Source organism: Electrophorus electricus, chromosome 4 (assembly GCF_013358815.1).
Source record: "Electrophorus electricus isolate fEleEle1 chromosome 4, fEleEle1.pri, whole genome shotgun sequence".
Taxonomy (NCBI): Eukaryota; Metazoa; Chordata; class Actinopteri; order Gymnotiformes; family Gymnotidae; genus Electrophorus; species Electrophorus electricus.
Window position 1 is genome coordinate 15652078 of NC_049538.1, and position 16493 is coordinate 15668570.

Here is a 16493-nt window from a genome sequence, read left to right on the forward strand (position 1 = left end):
TTTTCTCTCTTTCTCTCTCTTTCTCGCTTTTTTTCTCTCTCTCTCTCTAACTAATGCAGTGCTTACAAATGCACGTGCTTCTAACATTATGGAGCGTTAATTTTTCACATGCACTGAAATGTCATGTTTGTAATTATGCCTTTTTTTTTTTTTACTCCTTCGGACGGAAGCAAATCTGTAATGGCTCTCGTCCGAAGTGCCTGGAGGACCGTACTGATGAAGCGATCAGTTATGCTGCTTTCCTTCTTTTTCTTTTTTTGAACGCTAGATTTGCTCGGCTCGTTGATTGATTAATGTGGTCAGCAGGAATAAGGAAGAGGAGGAGTCATTCTTCATCCCAGCACTATTGCTGCTAGGCACTGTGGATCGATATGCAACTCGTGCTCAGAATGTATAATGGAGGTGCGTGGGCGTTGGCTGGGGCGAGGGGCGACGTTGGGAGAGGATCACTGAGGAAGAGACACAGGCACATGCGTATGATATTACAATGTTTCTAGAGGGAAGACTTTGTCGTGTCCTGATCTCTCTCTCTCCTCTCCATCAACACACAAGACATTAGACCGCTACCAGGTCCCAGACAGACGAGTGCATTGATCCCTCTCTCTGTGTCCCTCACTTTCCCCTTACTCTCTTTCCCTCCATTCTTTGATTGTCTCTGCTCAATTCTCTCCCTCTCTTCTGTGTAAGCAGATAGAGGGCACAACAGACGATCGCCATCGATGCACGCAGACAGACTGACTGACTGATTGAGTGTCAGCTGACCCTGCTGAAAGCACCTAAAACAATCGCTAATCTAATTACCTTCCACTGGAGAGAAATGGGGGAGGAGATGAGAGACAGGATGTCAGAGAGAGGAGAGGAGAAGAGGGGGGAAACTGAAAAGAGAGGATGAGGAGAGAGAAAAGAGGAAGAGTGAATGCACTATAGTGTGCTAAGGAAAGGAATATAGACTGGGGCCTCAGTTATTCCACAGGTAACAACTCTCATTTCTTCTTTGCTTGTCTGTTTCTCATCTTTCAAATCAGTGCAACATTACTGTTTATCTCTCAGTAAATAGCACATAATCAGTGTGTGTGTGTGTAAGTGGGTAGAGCAGCTCTCAGTACAATGCCAACAGCACACACACACACACACTCACTCAAAGGGAAAGGATTGGATTTGGCTGGTTGAATGGATAAAAGGCTTTCCATCAGTCATGTCAAGTTGACCTTTTATGGCTGTATAACACACACAAGTGGACGATCTCCTAGAAGATGTCACTGCAGTCAGACATGTACATCCACACACACATACACACACATGCCCTTCACAAAGAGTAATAAGTAGCCAATACCATTTGAACTGTGACTTTCCACCACAACTTTGTAATTACGATAAACTCCCTTCACTTTCCTCTCTGTGTGGCAATGACTGTATATCTGCCTATGACTGCATATGCCTCTGCACTGATGAAAAATTACTATACCAACTAATTAAATGCAACACACACACACACACACACACACACACACACACACACACACACACACACACACACACACACACACACACACACACACAAAACGAACAAACTCTGTTACATGATTTCTTTCTGTGCTATCAGAAGTTGTCCCACTCAGGCAGCATCAGGGCACTGCTGCATAATAATGGCACTCCTGCTTCTGCTCCTCATTCTTCCTGTTGCTGGTAAACAAATGCGCAGAAAAGCAAAACTTCACTTTGAAATTAGGAGAAAATGAAGTCATTTAAACTGGAACTCGGAGTGTAGAAAGTGATAAAATAGTTAATGTGTGGAGAATATGACTGAAATCACTAATGAAATGGCTAAAGACCATCTTAAAATGTAGGGTTATTTTGTTAAATGTGAACACAGTACAACCAATGCACAATGGAAGCACAAAACCTGAAAAGCCTGAAAATGAGTGGGCTCTGATGTTGTGGATGCTCTTCACCAGGTGTGTGGTGTCTGCTGTTAGCCAGAGTAAGATGGTCACCCCTTTGAGTCTCGGTTCCTCTCAAGGTTTCTTCCTCATGGTCTAGGTAGTTTTTCCTTGCCACTGTCGCCCTTGGCTTGCTCGCTGGGGACCTGAAACTGGACATGTGTAAAGCTGCTTTGGGACAATGGCTGTTGTAAAAAGCGCTATATAAATAAATTTGACTTTGTCTTTGGTAGCAGGTTTCAATGGACCCTTGAGTTGTATAAGTGGAAAGAGAAGATCAGCCAAGAAAGATTCAGTTAATTATATGCCAAGTCCAGCAACTAAAAATATAGATAAATAATTTTCTTTTGGAAAAACTGAGAAATACAATATCAAGAAGCCTACTAGCCCCTGACTGCCGAAGCATTAAACCATTAAGCAATTTAAAACGATATAGGTTTTGATTTTTTCCAAGTAAACAGTACTTGGGCCTGTTGGCTAGTGAGGTGTATGCTAGACACATATTACAGCCAATATGAGTCAAGCATACACCTCACTACCTCTGTTTAACTGAAAATTAGGTGCAATATTAATTTGGAACCACTATTGCCACCAAATGACACCTAGTGATAGGGATGAACATATAAATATGTAGACACATTTATAAACCACTTATAACAGACAAACATATGGAACCTGTGAGCATGTTGTGCATACACACACACGCACACATGCAAACACTTGGAGTCAGATCTGAGAACCCGGCGCATATCCAGCAGTCAGGCAGCATCTGGGAAGGTCAAAGGTTGGGCTCGTCACAAGGTGCCTGTGTAGGTGGCCTGTTTTATCGGAATCCTAGAACAGGTCCATGATGCTGCATAGAAATTAATGTTTCTTATGACATCATGGTGCTTTAGGAGACACCGCACTATATTCCGTTTTTGAGAGACGTCAGCCCTGTGCTGTGTGCATACATGCCTGGCCCTTGGGCAGCATGACCTTAGCTACTGCGCGACAGCATCAGCCCTGCCCCCTACTGTCTTCCCTGGTCACAGTGACCTTTCAAAACACAGCGCTCAGCGTTCAGTACCATGAATGTGACTATTGAGAGATGTCTACATAGAGCAGAACTGAGGTTAGTGGTACCCAAGTCCAGCTGATTAACAACTGATTAAATCCATGTTCCCTGTGGCAGGGTAGTAGAAATGGAATTCTAACTTGTTTACAGTGAAGACGGGATCTGTCCTAGATGCCCCTGTGCCAGTGGAGGGCACTGTGATTGGCCCTGGCAGGGTGGCATTGCCCAGCTGTTGCAGCAGGGGTGAGCTGCCAGACTCATGTGGGTGCTCAGCTGCTTGCTGCCTCTCTCAAAACACCCTTCATTTGGAAGAGCAGATGCAGGGCAAGTGGTAATCACCCAAGCCAATTATGCAGTCCAATTAGCTGGGCCCTGTCCCAGGCGTGGTGGACCCCTGGTCCAGCCTGAGGAATTAGAGCATCAAGCACAAACAGACAAGCTAAGGGGGGGCCTTCTCTGTGTCATTAAGGAGCTTCATGATGTTGGACCACTTTCAACAAGTTCTGTTCTCTTCTATTTCAATACTAAGCAGTTGAAATGAAAACAAGAATAGACTCAGGCAAAATGGAAGCGCATGTGTAAACGTGTGTGTGTGTGTGTGTGTGTGTGTGAGAGAGAGAGAGAGAGAGAGAGAGAGAGAGAGAGAGAGAGAGAGAGAGAGAGAGAGAGAGAGAGATTATTAGAGGTGTGGAGCAGACTCTCCTGAGACTTCTGCCCTCAGATCTACTCTGGCTATTTCTACTCCACTGTCTTCATTATAACAGGGTGAGAGGTAGGCAGAGATGTAGCAGATGTGTGTGTGTGTGTGTGTGTGTGTGTTTGTGTGTGTGTGTGTGTGTGTGTGTGTGTGTGTGTGTGTGTTGGTGTGTAAGTAAGTAAGAGTGAGGGAAGGGCCAGGGGAAAGAGAGAGTGAATTAAGTGACAGAAAACTGCAAAATCCCTGAGCATTATGCAAACACTTAATGGAAACACTCCTTCCAAACCAGCTGTTTAATATTTACACATTTACTCATAATACTCTAAATGCATGATGTGTACGCCTCATATCATAGTATAATTGCTTTGGTATATAGTTTACAGAACTTCTCCATAGCAGTTTTCAACTTTAAATTGAGCCACTTGTGCACTCCTGTATGTGTATCAGAAATTCACTAAGGATGTCTTGCTACAGATGTAAGTACACATTTGTAATAATACGAGTAGGTGCATGTGTTTATAGGTGAGTGATGATCATTCTCAGGAGTATGTGCAGGTGAGTATGTGAGAGTGATCACAGTGTGTGGCTTTGGTGACCAATTTCCCCAGGGACTCCTGGAGAAATTAAGGTTGCACATTAAGAACCACAACCTGTTCTACCACCTTGCAAACAATGCTTGGCTCTTCAACTGGTAACTGCTGACATTTAACTACTATTGCTCATCATATCAACTAATGGCAAGGGTTTATTAAATGCCATCCGTAACAATATAAACCCCCCACCCCACCCCACTTTTTTAAAAAGATGGACTAGAGGTTTCAACTGAATGGGTTTAGGTAAGAAACAGGTCAGGTCAGATCATACCACTCCCTCTGATGGGGGGGGGGGGGGGGGGTCTGATGTCTCCTTTGAAGTCTCTATCAAAGGTGTTTTGGCTTTGATAGCTGTGGTGGATAGAGAGATGGACAACAGCATTTCACTGCCAGTTATACCATGTATGACTATATACGTGACAAGTAAACTTTGAACTTTGAACAACACAGGGGACAGTAGCAGTGTGCCGGTGCTTTTATGTATCAAAATGCAACCTTGATGAAACCCTGTGATGGTGTCAGGAGTGTCTGGAACAGAGGGTACACTCAGTGAATGAACAGTCACAAACTATCACACTGTATGCAACAAAATCAAAAACATAAAAAGGTTAGGAAAGTTTTTTTTTCTGAGGCAATATGGTCAGCGCAGCAAAAATAATGGTTAAAGACAAAAATCTGTTTGTGATGGCTGATGGATCACATGGAGTTCATTTTGCCAGTGGCAGTTTCCTGGAGATGAAATACTTTGGCAGCCTGCATTAGCAAGGACTTCCCATCAAAACTGTCCAAAGCTGAAATAGAAATTGTTCTCTAGCTATGGTACTCTGCCTGAGTATGTGCCGATAGTTCTGTGGAGATCATTAACACAGATTGCTGAAGGTGTGCATAGCAGACAGAGATGGCACTCCCTGCGCTCCATGTCTCTGTGTGAGCTCATGCTTACTATGATTAACAATCAGCGGTTACTACAAGCTAGACCCTTCAGGCGGCTGCTTGTTAACCACCATGGCAACAGTCCAGTTTAAATCGGTGTCGGGCAAGGCGGATGGTAAAAGTTTGTCTCGGTGGGCTGATGCCGCTTGAATTAAATAAATGGCTATGATTGATCTGTCCTTTGCTTGGGGGGGTGCAGTGACAAGATCAGCTCGCTCTCCAATGGACCCTCATTGATCATGAGAGCTGGACTCCCTGCCCCTTGCCTCGCATTGCACTACACTGAAATTAAGCAAATAGGCAGGTATGTAATGTGGAGGTAGTCCTCCAGGTAGGCCTAATAGGTTTTGCACTAATAGGATGTTTTACTTCTGCAGGCTTTGCTTGGGTTATTTGCACAGAGTAAATGTTCTTGGCTAAATGACACTGTCAAAAAGGTCATTTAAAATCTGTTTTTCAGAACGTGTGAATTTCATTGTACATTGTTAGTATATATTTAGAGAATTGGAGTCATTTATTTGCTGAATCAGTTATATTGTTCATTTCAATCCCATTCTGAGACGACAGTCATTTATAAACCACAAAGTTGCCGATACCTGTGTAATTGTACTCCTGTCTCTGCTGGGCGGAAGTGGTCTCTCTCCCAGAATTCAAGTATGTAATGCATTCCAGAGGAGGACTCAATCTGTCATTCTGGACATGTCTGTCATTAAAGGGCTGTAAGGTGACATTGATTATTAGAGCCACGGACCCTCCATTGCACTGTTGTAAACACAGCCAGCCATCCTGCAGTCATTGACCCGAGTCCCGTTCAGATTGAATTCAATTTAATTCAATTGAAAACACATTTAGTGAAACTAAATCTTGTGCCCATTGGACAAAGAAGAGGCATAATTGCATCTCATATAATGTTTCCTGAGTGGGGAAGAAATCAGGTTTCTTGGCAAGACTAATAATCAGGGTATTGATTAGGTGGCTCAGCTTAAAGCTTCCACTCAGTACAAAACCTGTCATTCCGTAACAAATCACCCTTAGTCTGCTCTATAAAAGACCACACTCTGTTCACTCTGTAACAAGCCATGCTTGCTCAAATCCATAACAGCTATGCTCTGTCCCATCCGCAACAAAGCCTGCTTAAGTCAGCACATAAAGCCATGCACTGTCCTGTTTGTGTCCCAGAACCTTGCTTGTCCAATCTGAAATTCAGTTATACATGAGTTTGCAAAACCTGTTATAAATCAGTAAGAAGTAAACACATGCATAAAGTGAAAATGTGTGGAACTCTGACACAGCAACAAGCACAACAACACTGTAAGGGTGAGCAGAGGTAGATGACATGGAGTCAGGCCAGCTGTGTGTACTGTGTATAGTTTAGCAACAAATCATAGTGCAAGTAGAGCACAACTGCTCAAAGTGCAACAGAGTCCAGAGTAGGAGTTAATAAGTAACAGACAAACCATGGTAACAGGCATGTTCTCCAGTACTGTGTCCTCTTCAAAAGACATTTAATACAAAAACAAAATAAAAAATACACACTGCAGCTCTGTGTGAAGACATCTAGCTGATTATGGACTAACTGTGATTTGATCACTACAAATAAACAGCATTACTAAAGACCATAGAATTTTCATTATAAAACAAGTCAAAACTGAGGTATTTACACTGAGTGAGTACTTCAGCAGGTACACCTACTCTAGAGTTGTACCAAGAGGCATCCAGTCTTATTTTCAGCAGGTACAATTATAATGAGCTGTACTCAGAAGTTCACTGATGGTTCAACTTGTCTTATTTTCTGTACAGTTGTGCCTTGCTTGCAGTAGCCTCTTTAATGACTGACAGGGCAGACGTCTAGATATTTTGTTTACGTATATATATAAATGCATAAAAATATTCCTGTCTCAACCTTCCCGTAGGTGGTCGTATCTTACTTTTTACTAGAGTGCCGAATTTGCACTGTTCCTAGGATTGCAATCTTCTGAACTGAGATTGATTATGTCATTCCTAGGATTTGTTGGAGCCTCTCCTCCAGCTTAGGGGTCACCGCTCCAAGTTCCCCTGTCACCACTGGGACAGCCTTGGTGTTAGCTTTCCACATTCTCTTTATGCATTCTCTCTTTTTCTTCTTTCAAGTATTTCTTTCTTTTCATATGTCTTTCGTTTGTATCTCTCGGGACCACCACATCTATCACTACAGCTGTCTTGTGCATGTTATCTACTATCATGATGTCTGGTCAGTTTGCTATTACTTGCTTGTTTGTCTGGATCTGGATGTTCCACAACATCTTAGCCTTGTTTATTTGGCATTCACAAGAGGAGTGGCTTTAGTGTATATTTTACAAATGCATTTACAATATAAATATAGAAAAAGCATTCAGATGCCTTTTGGTTAAAAAATCAGGTCACTCATTATAGAGTTGTCACAATGGACACAGGTACAAGGCTCTGGTAGAGTCAGTCATCTCACTTCAGACGCCAACAGTGGTACCAGTAGTGTTGAATTACAGTTCACAAATGACTAAATGTTATGGCAGCCTATAGCCTACTGGATAGGTGAACTTAATAATCTGATTACATGTTCTATGTAATATGTAAGTAAGTAAACAAATAAGGAACTACCAAATATTATAAATTATGTATTTTGTGAGAGATAAAGGTTATAAATTATATATTAAATATGAATTATATATATTTGTGTGTGCATATATGTAAATTATGAAAAACAGAAGTGCTAAACCACAGCAGTAATGTGAAGGAAGCTGAGAAGGAAGCTCAGACTCAGCAGACATGTCATTAATATTTCACAAGTGAGCAGAGATTGCTTCTACATTTATCAGCCACAGATGATAAATGGCTGTGTGCGTGTGTGTGTGTGCGTGCGTGTGTGTGTGTGCGTGCGTGTGCGTGCGTGCGTGTGCGTGTGTGTGTGCGTGTGTGTGTGCGAGTGTGTGTGCGTGTGTGTGTGTGCGAGTGTGTGTGTGCGAGTGTGTGTGTGCGTGTGTGTGTGTGTGTGTGTGCGTGTGTGTGTGTGCGAGTGTGTGTGTGTGTGCGTGTGTGTGTGTGCGCGTGTGTGTGCGTGTGTGTGCGTGTGTGTGTGTGTGTGTGTGTGTGTGTGAGAATGATAGAGGTGATTTCTCTTTCTTTGTCCTTTTATTTCTCGTTGTGTGTGTATGCAAGCACGAATGTATGTGTTAATGCATGTTTGTGTGCCTGTGTGTGTGTCTGAGTGGGAGTGGGTGTGTGATTGTATGTGAATGCACATTTGTGTGTGTATATGTGCATGCATGTGTGTGAATTCATGTTTGTGTGTGCATGTGTGTTTGTATTTGTGCCTGTGTGCATACATGTGTGTGTGTGTGCCTGTGTGTGTCTATGTGTGTACATGTGTGCGTGCATGCGTGTATGAAAGCACATTTGTATGTGTATATGTGCACACATGCAAGTTTGAATGTATGTTTGTGTGTGTACATGTGCATGAGTGCCATGCTCAGGTAATCACACTCGGGTAGCTGCAGAACCAACAGGGGAGACTTCCACCATCATTACGGCTGGGAAATGGTCCATTCCTTCTCGAATCACACCGCTACGACTGCACCCCTGCCCCCACTACAAGCTACTACAACACCCTCCAATCCACCCCTCTCCCTCGCTCCCCCTCCACACCTCACTCCACCCCTCCCTCCCCTCCCCAGGACGCATTCTACCTGTTCTATAACTCTTTCCGAATCTCCCAGCAGAGGGAAATGGAAAGGTGCCATTAAAATGTGATCACGATGCACACCCCCGCTGCCCAGCGTGTGCTAACTCTGCACCCGTGCAACTCCTCAGCACGTCCGGGATGCTATTTTCTGCTAGGGAGAAAAACACAGCCATCAGCCTGATGATGGCCTTAACAGGAGACGGATACGGGAATAGTCGTTGGGAAGGCTGCACAGAAGAGGCAGTCTACAGTGCAGGTGTATGGGGGTGGGGAAATGAGCACAGCACATTAGCACAGAGCTAGACCTGCTATGGTCTACAGTAAATTGAATCTCACTTAATGCTACCTCTATACTCAGACGACATGACGTCGTTTGTGTGTGAGATATTCAGAGGAGTTGTGTGCTCTCCGGGTAAATTAGGTTTTACTGTTAGTGAAAGGATGGTTGAGGCAGTAAATCTGATCGTTAATTTTACTAAAGGTTTCAGGGTAATGCGGTGGTCAACTTCTGTGTGTGTCTCTATCTTTTTCTCTCTCTTCCTTAGCCCCCCACCAACATAACTCGTCTTGCTATTTTTAGAGTATTGTGTATATCTGTGGCTAAATAATGCTTTGATTAAACCCAAACTCAGTAACCAAAATTAAATGAAAAACCTATGGCTCTTGGTTTTTCAAATGAAAGTCTATGAAAAACATTTATCCTCATGGTTACCAGCCATATGGTTGCATTTTCAAGTTTTCTAGTCATCATGGAAATATTTGTTTCCCACAAAGAACTAAATATATAACCCCACATATTTTTAGTGAGTTTAGCTGTTTAAGATGAAGGAACAACAAATACTAGTACAGTACAGTACTAACAGAGAAGGCCAGTTTTTGTGTAGATGCAGGAGAGACAAGGGAGGTCATTTCCTTCTGTTTTTGAAGAGAAGGGTCATTGGTCTCTGCTGTTTGGTTTCTGTGGTTGTTTGTCATTTAATGATTCTCCTCTAACAGCCAAGCTCTAAACCAAATCATTTGCTTGAATGAGTAACACACACTATCATTCTTTCTCACACACACACACACACACACACACACACACACACACACACACACACACACACACACACACACAAACTTGTGAAAGGTTCTTAGTTTGTTACAGTAAGCTATTTGCTCTCATTTTGACTAATTGCTCTTTGTGTCATGTGCCTACCCTCTGGTCTCACATTCCTGTCTTCAAATCTAACCCTGAACTGGTTATAATTTCAATTTCCCAGAGAGAGAAAGCAAGATCGAGTGAGAGAGAGGGAGTTGGTAGCGTCATAGTGAGGAATGATAAATTAGAATACAGTCATTTTAGGGCTGCTTGTTTCTTCAGCTCATTACAGCTTTCCCATGAAGCTCCAGGCCACCATCTCACATCTCTGGGTCTGATTTCTTTTCTGTCTGGCTGCAGGTGGAAAGGCAGTTAAAGCACAGAGAGACGAACTCTGCACCGACTATAAATTCTTTTCAGACAATCATAAGCTCTTCTTAGACGTAATCAACTGTCAGTCTTTGGCTGAATTCGCTCTGTCACGGTACTGATAATGGAGGAGGCCTGTGATGAATTGGAGAGTGAGTGGTTATCGGCGCGCCTTCGGATTGTGCTCTTCTGTCTAGCTCTCACAGACAGCTCACACAATTTGGGGTGGAGCAAAACAAGCCCTGCCACAAGTCAGGTGGGTTCATGTGTCTGATGATGATGAGGGAGGGGCATGGTGGAGGTACTCACAGGAGCAGGAGCCTTTGACCCTCAGGCTGCTGGAAGCCTCCATGGTAACGTGATAAACGGCGATGGAATGATGGTGTGAAGCTCGAGTTTGGAGCTTCAGCACGGCTGGCTGTAGGGTGATGTCTCTGTTTCGCGGCAGCTGAGACAGGCAGAGGTGGCATTGAGCGTTTAGGAGGTGAAAACAGGTAAATTAAGGAAAGACACATGGCAGCTGAGGAAGCAAAAAGATGTAAATAATAACAGAGTGGATAGAGTGAAACTGGAGTTTCAATGCACAGCAAGGTTCTTTCATGTCTCTCTCTCGCTCTCTCTCTCTCACTACTGTGTGAGCTTGAAAACTGCTCATACCAGCACAGCCCCACTGGCCATCACAAACCCAAACTGAGAGAAAAAACATGCTGTCTGTCTCTCTGAGCTCACTAGGCGGTAAGGGTGGTTTTACACTTTTACACCACTCATACAATAACAAAGTTCTGTATCAGACCTTCCACCCTGTATAGACCTAACTAGGAGAAAAAGCCAAAGTGCACATACAGACACACACAAGACTATTAGATGAGTTTGCTCTCTCCCACAGTCACATCAGGAAAGTTCACTAGCTCCAAGATCGTTTGGAAAACAGCAAAGAAGTGACCTCTAACCTTCACTGTTTGGAAATGCTCTAGCTATTTGCAACTTTCCACCTGTCTGTCTGAGCCTTTTTCATTGCTATGTGGTCTTTTGGTCCTGCCTGCTTCTGCTGGAAAGATTTGCCTTCTGTTCTCTCAAAGACCCAGATTAGTTTTGCATACTCCTCTGTAGCCAGGAAATTCCCATTTTACAAATATACCCTTCCATCTAGCTCACTTTGTCTAATTAAAATTTTTGAATCTCTCTGGCACAGTTCCAGATGTCTCGGCTGATGGAGGGGCATCTGTATCTGCTAGAATTCCACTGTGGAACAGAACTGATCCTGATTGGTTTTGAGCTCTACAGCCTATACATGAGCATCCTATCAGGAAAATTTACATTTGGCTGCACAGTGAAAGTGATATGTATTTGGGAAAGGGGGCTAATATTGGAGTGCATTAGGCACTGGCATGAGTGATGAAATACAGATTAATTTTCTATTGTCAGTCATTGTTTTATTTGTTGTTTAGAATGCCAACAACTCACTTCTGAGTCTTTGTGTCTGTGTTTGAGCATTAGTTAGCTAATAGCTGAGTGTGTGTGGGTGTGTGTGTGTGTGTGTAGTTCTTTAGGAAAGACGAGGTTTCAAGTGTGTATGTGTCCCCCACCCAGCAAGGAGAAATACTGTGAGGCTTTCCACATCCTCTCCAGTCAATAGAACACAGTTCACGGCAACAAAACAAAACCCCACAGGGGGCCGGATACAAAGACACATGGGGGGAAGACCTTCCTGGTGTGCGATGCAGAAAATGCTCCCCCAGAGCAAACCTTATTCTGACAGCATGACAGTTCCAGACCAGGAAGCTCTCACATATGCATATAAGGATTCATAGAGCTGGCAGGGGGGCTTTGGGTGTGTGTCTGTGTATATGTGTGTGTGTGTATGTGTGTGTGTGTGTGTGTGTGTGTGTGTGTGTGTGTGTGTGTGCGTGTGCGTGCGTGAGTGAGTGCAGGTGGGTGCGTGCCCGCGTGTGTGTGTGCATGTTCATGTGTATGCCTTTCCGGGTGTGTGTGTGTGTGTGTGTGTGTGTGGTGAAACTTTAAGCTTATTTCACACCGTGACAGGACCAGAGCAGGCAGGTGTTGGCACACACAGGTGAGATCCTGCCAGCTGTTGTTCCATGGATGGTTAATCTGTCAGATTTGCATGTGTGTGTGCGCGCGCGCGCGTGCGCGTGTGTGTGTGTGTGTGTGTGTGTGTGTGTGTGTGTGTGTGTGTATGTGTGTGTGCACTTCTGGCCATTCAGTAAATTCAAAATTACTCCACACATTGTGGGTGTGTGTTTATATGTCTGCATGTGTGCATCTGTCCAGACTCTGCAACACTGACCATAAGGCTAGGGAAATACCAAACTAACAATGAAGTCAATGCACGCCAACTGCGAGCGACTGATGATTCTGTCAGCTCACTGTCGCCCCTTGTTGACTGTGTTTATTTACACTCAGACTACAAACAGACTACAACTCATGAATATGCTTTGCACCTGCGCAAAAGAAAATAACTGCTATACCGGGAGGTGCAGTAGTCTGTTTAGTAATCTCAAAAGGAAACCAAACTTCTCGAAGGTGCAGGCTTCTTTTCTAGTGACTATATTGAGTTTTGAGTGACGCCCACTAATTTTTGAACTCTTTCTTTCCATAAAATTAAATACGATAACCGCAGGGTAATAACAAATGTTCCACTTGTTGTCTAGATAATTCGCGCAAGAAAGCAACTTCCTGTTGTAACAAAATATTATGTTAGTCTCACACACTGCCTCAGTAGATCATTCCACAATGCGACCAAAAATAAAATAAATAACTTATGTAGTTTGTATCTATAGTTTCATGTCAAATTAAGATTGAACAGCCAATCAAAGAAAACTCTCCTTCACGGTTGACCACCGATGCCGATTCAACATGCACAACACAACACAGCGCTGACGGGGACGAACTAGAGAAAACTGTGTGGAACACGCTGCACTGACCACGGGCAATGGTCACTCACGGATCACCTCTGTGACATCTGATACCTTCTGATGGCAGATAGTGTGTCCCTAGCCTAAAACTGTAACACTGATCTCCTGTAGCTGGATCAGGGATGGGTTCATCAATAGAATTAGCATGGCCATTTTTGGCTCATCCTGTCCAGTGGTGTTTCACCGCAGAGAGCTCATTTCAGCATCTCTACTATATTTGCGAAGGTTACACTGGACATTTGGACAACCTCTCTGGACATTTATACCACCTCTGGGGCAGTTCCCATGGAGCCTTGAGATGTTCTCAGTTAGGTGAATTATGCCAGGTTGATTGGTGTGCTGTCAAAGTATTTGGAGAATAATAGTCTGAGCTTGGTGATGGCATTTTACACACACTGAATTACAGTCACTATGACACAGCGTAGAGAGGTTTATGTGTTATAGTGAGTGAAACAGGTTTGCTATTAGTGGGTATATAAATAGTTATGTCGGAGTGAGAATTATCAAGGAGCAAATGAATGAAAGGGATTCACTTGCCTTTTCTTGAGAGGATGGATAATTTAAGCTTGGATTCCTATAAAATAAATAATAAAAAACCCTATCATGTATGTTGTCTCAGCAGGATGAAGGAGGAACAAAGAAGTCCACTTACATGAACGTTCACAAGAAAAGGCCGCCAGCTCTCTGAATGGATGAATACTAAAATGAATGTGTATATGAGTATCCTGAGGACTCGTTACAACAGGCCTTTGGATGCTAGTGGAGAACAGTGATTCTTTACTCTGGTAATGGAGGGGCTCTGCTCAGCACAGCTTACTGCTGCCACTGCATCTGACCGAAGACCAGAGAATTTCAGTCCAACCTGATTAAGTAAGCACTCATCTAGCAGGGTGACCTGACTGCAGTGCCCTCCTGTATTCACCCAGAGAAGCCTGAACACCCTCACTGTGGCTCTGCTAGGTATGTTCACTCTCTGGATAAGTTTGAGATTAAATGTGTCTACATTTATAAATCTACAAGATATAATGAGTTACTGTATTCATTTGCTTCTGAAGTAAATGGATGAAAATATATTTTTTTGTACCACCACCGAAAAAGCCACCACAAAGCATAATGGGAAGGTTATGTGTTTCTTTTTTTTTCTTTTTCTTTTTTTTTTCTAAAAATCAAATTCAGCCTAACTGCAGGGCAGCTACAAGTGACCTTTCTGAAATAGAACAGTGGTATGAAATGACTGCTGTTTTTCTAAATCCATTAAAAAGTCATGGCCTGAGGTCAGGATGAATCATTTCTGATTTACACTGCCATACTGAGTTTCATGGTCGACTTTCTTTTAACTACACATCAGCATCCTCTCAGAAGTGGCGGCAAACCAGGGTTAAGTAGGCCTTCAAATGAACCCCCCCCCTCACTTTGACTCCATTATCAAGAGGCTATTTCCAGATCAGAGGACATTTCGACTTGTTTACGTCTATCCTGCATAATCGCTGCTGCTTTGCTCTTGTCTTTTCAGGGAAGGCTCTCGGCGGGAATCACCGCAACCCGTCCATTACAGGCTAATGCCGGTGGGAGGAGGCGGAGAGGCTACAGACCCCTGCTGGGGACGCTGAAGTGCTTGATTCAGCTGTGAATGGGCTGTAACAAGGGCCAGCCTTACATTCTCCCTGCTACTAATTCTGCCATTAGCCAGCTGCAGGAAGCTGGAGAGGAGGCAAACATGTTCTGGCACTAAGAGGAGGCGAGGGTAGTAAACTGCGGCCTCTGAATCAGAGAGGGACAGGGCCTGTTTTCCCCTCTCCCTTGGTCCTAGTCTTGTCAGCTGTGTTTTTGTGATGAAGACTAGCCAAATCTTCCTCTAGCATTCTCTACCCATCACTCCCCCTGAGTCCTGCAATCTTTTATATCCCTCTACTGGCAGATCCTGGCTCACAGGGCCAATCAGAACCCTCTACACACACACACACACACACACACACACACACACACACACATATAAATGTGAGGGTGAAAATGTGAGGACAGAAGTTGAAGAGATAAGGCAAAAGCAAACAGACCCAAACCAGATGAAAACAAACACAGGACTCTGGGTTGCCATGTAAGGCCATTTATGTGATTAACACATATATACACACACACACAAACACACACACATGTGGAAAATCAGGCTTATCGTATGATGGGCTTCCCCACAAGTGATGGCTGTCATCACCTTACTAAAACCTGAAGAAGGAGGATGGGAGATAAAGCTAGAGAGAAAGAAACTACATTTCCTAGAGGCATCTTCTGTTACATATTCCTAAAGGATCTTATAGTTCTTGATACTCTTCCTATGGCTTATACATTTTGAAGGCTCCAGAATTACTCAGATTGAATGCAATTTTCTTGGATTTTCATGGATCTCATCATCCTAGAGCATGTCAGTGTCTACAGTTGCTATCGTGTGCCTTAAACCATGCTCTGCTTAGCCTCTGATGCTTGGGAACACACATAAGACAGACAGACAAACAGACAGACGCACGCAAGTAAATGCCAGGCTAACATGATTCCTCTCTACCAAACACAAAAATGTTTTGATATTGTTCTTAAAAAGCACAAACATTCAAACAAACCCACCTTTAAGAAGTGAATCAATGTGCGTGCACACACACACACACACACACACACACACACACACACACACTTGGGTGCTGCAAGTGTGACCTTGGAGCTAAAGATATGGTCATGTGAGCTGTAAGGTGTGACTCCTTAGTGTAAGTGCTAGGATGTATGCAACACATCAGAATGACTTACAGTAACAACAGCATGATGCTTCTGCAGTCACAGCAGGGTTTGTGTGTGTGTGTGTTTGTGCCTGCGTGTGTGTGGGCATTCTTTGACTTTAGGTCTTATTGGTCTTCTCTGATTGATTTGATTATTGACATTATTAAAACGGTTGAAGAGATGTCTGGTAACGTGTGGGAGAGGAGAGGAGAGGAGACTAGGGTTTGCCCTTTCTCTTTGTGCTTGCATCATTAGTATGAGTCACCATGCTTAAATCATAAACACACTATAAAACTGTCTACATTTGCTCAAACTAAGACTGATAACCAGATCAGAATAGAAAAAAATCATATCATATATAACTGATGTAGTCAAAGAAAAAAAAAACTATAGCACAGCAAAAAAAAAGATACTTAAAAAGTAAAACTGA